We start from the raw sequence: 3,034 nt of genomic DNA, 5'->3' as shown, positions 1-3,034 counted from the left end.
TATATATATATACACATATATATATAGTTTGTGTCTAGCTGTCCTCCCAAAGCGTCATGTAAGTCATGGGGCAGACGCAGCTCTAGGAGCAGCAAGGGGCTCGAGGGGCGGGGCCAGAGGACCAGGGCGGGGCTCGAGGGGCGGGGCCAGAGGACCAGGGCGGGGCTCGAGGGGCGGGGCCAGAGAGGCGGGAACCATTAAACTGACAGCCCACATGCTGCCCCCCAGGCCAGCGCACTCCCTTGGAGAGGTGGAGGGGATCATCCTGGACAGGGCAGCACCCCACCTCTCCTTCAGACCCTGGAAAGCCCTGGTAGTGTCTTGCAACCTCCAGTAACTGTGAGCTAACTAAACCTTCCTTTCCCTCATTTTGAGTGTCAGGTATTTGTCCCAGCAAGGAGAGAAGAGTAACTAACACAATATATTATTTGTTTACTTGGAAATTCCACAAATGTCATGCTTTGAATTTGTGTGTTGAGGATAGTTTTAAGGATGTTTTGCTTTGGATGACAAATATGTGCTCGCTTCAGCAGCACACACACTAAAACTGGATGACAAACATGCATGTGCAAGTTCATACATCCATACCTTATAGACCTATCCAATTCCACGCAACGGCACTCTGTGCCTCCTAACAACGCCAGTGCAGTAGGTGGAAGGAGCGCACCCCACAGTCCAGTGGCACCGACAGCTGTCAGTGGGAGTGGGTCTGCTGTCCTGCACTGAATGCCCTGCTGAGCTCAGCAGACAGATGCCAAAGCCGTCGCTTGGTCCTTCCCGAGTGGCCAGATCCCGCCCTGGGCCCCCACTGAGTGCAAGGTCCAGCGCTGCAGTTGCTGCTTCACTTGATCCTGGCCCCTTCCCAGCCCTGCAGGACTCAAGGCATCACCTAGAATGTTTGGCATTCCCCACGGTGGGCAGACAAAGACAGCTGGGTGATTTTCCCTTTACTTATCAAACTTAAAAACAGACAAATGCTTAAGTTCTCACAACATGATAATTTTCATTATTCATTAAACTGTCTAAGCCTGAGGCATGGAAATGCATGCGCTCACTTGAGAGACAGCTGCAGGGTTTACTCCCAGGAGCACAAGCAGCTCTGCAGCCTGGCCTTCCCTCCTTGTTTATCTGAAAACTCCTGCACAGTTTGGGAGCATTTGCACCTACGAAACGGGCAGGCTAGCGCTCAGGCTAGAGAAGCCAAGAGTTGACCCAGCACATCTCTGTTTACTCCTGCTCGAAGCCCGCCTGCCATCTGTGCAGACTGCCCATGCTACAGGGCTGGACCCTGCCCCCAGCTCCGTGTGCTCCGGCACTTTCTGCACTCTGCACGCTTCATTACTTCCTAGGCATTGTTCTAGATGCTGAAAGTTTGCCATGAATACAAAGGGCTCAGGCTCAGGGTGGGCAGAAAGGCAGAGATCTAAGTGAGGACACAGCGGGGAGATGGCTCAGTACAATAAGTGCTTCCCTGGTGTTATAGCCTGTGCAATTGATTCCAATTTTGTAACTCTGTATGCTTCCACTGTAACTTTATTAACTGTTATATCCTGACCAAACCACCGCCATCTTGTTCTGTATGCGCCATCCTAAATGCTGTAACTTTCCACTGTGCCTGTTCTCTACTTGAGAACCTGCAGTTGGGCCTTTCACACGCTGCCCTTTTGCGCACACCTGAATCTAGGTCCGGCCCAATGCCCTGATCTCGCCCTCGTTCCCAGCTACAAACTGTACCCACCACTGCACTTGTTATTGTTCATTAGAAACAGGTAATTTTTCAACTGTAGTCCCTAGATGAACGCTTGACGTCAGCTTTTGTGGTTTATTGGCTTAAATACCCACTCTCCTCATCCTCCCTGCGCGCACCTCAGCATCTTGCGGGGGTGTCTGCCGCTGGGTACCAACTAAAATAAAGCACTTCTTTAACTTTTGGACTTGCCTCATTGTCATCTGATTTTTGAGTTACAACATTTGGGGGCTCATCCAGGATCCCTAAAGGCCTCATTTTCTTTCTCGCGAGTGGTGAGTACCAAAATTTTATCCAAATTATTATGGCCAGCATTGGTTTTGACGTTGGGGGCACCAGTCCCCGCGTCCCTAGAGTGGGACGCCCTCCAGGTATTTGTTGCTCTTAGAGATTTGGGACTTAGGTTAGAGATTTGGGACTAAAGTTAGAGAGTTGGGACTTAGGTCATCTGTAGAAGTTTTCATAACTAAGGTCATTTGTTGAAGTTTTTGTGACTTCTTTTGTTTCTCTAACTTAGGTCATTTGTAAAAGTTTTCATGACTTTTTGGTTCTCTTTGAGTGTGGTTAATTGGATGACTTCAATTTGGTTTACAGGTTGAACTTGTGCCTGCTCATCTCACCAATTTTGTCTCTACTTCTTCATTTCTAGTTTCACTTTGTTTGCCCTTTTTCTGGTTCCTGTGCTCTTGTTTGATATTGGCCTCCTCCCCTCTGGTATGGGCCAATCTTCTTCTTCTACCTTCACGCCTCTGTCCCTAGTCCTTGATCATTTTTCCTTTTTCAAGGAACGAGCCAAAGGATACGGAGATCCAGTCTACCCTGGAAAATGAAAAATTCTCTGTGAGCTCGAATGGCCTACTCTGTCTAATGGTTCCTGGCCCCTGGAGGGCACCTTTAATCTTTCTCTTGCCCAGTCCCTCCGGCAGGTAATTTTTGGTCTACCGAGTCATCCAGATCAATACACTATATACAAGTTTGGATTGACCTCATCTATGACCTCCCTTCATGGATAAAAAAATACCTCTCGGGATCCCCTTCCTAGCCCCCCTGAAGGACTCGGAGCTGACATCCTCCACCGTCCGTTGCTGACCCCCTGAAATGACTCAAGTGTTCCGGACACTATTTCTGGATGACTGGCCAATTCCACCTGGTCGCACTGGCAGTTCCAACTGATAACAAGTGGCTGTGACTCCCGACCATCACCACCTGCCAGCCGGTACACAGATAAATTCATTATGCAGTTAAGATATTGGTCAAAATGTGTTGGTAAATCTAAGCTAAAACATA

This window comes from Octodon degus, unplaced genomic scaffold (assembly GCF_000260255.1).
Source record: "Octodon degus isolate 3935 unplaced genomic scaffold, OctDeg1.0 scaffold00057, whole genome shotgun sequence".
Taxonomy (NCBI): Eukaryota; Metazoa; Chordata; class Mammalia; order Rodentia; family Octodontidae; genus Octodon; species Octodon degus.
The sequence above is the reverse complement of the archived record's forward strand: the minus strand, read 5'-3'. Positions refer to the sequence as shown.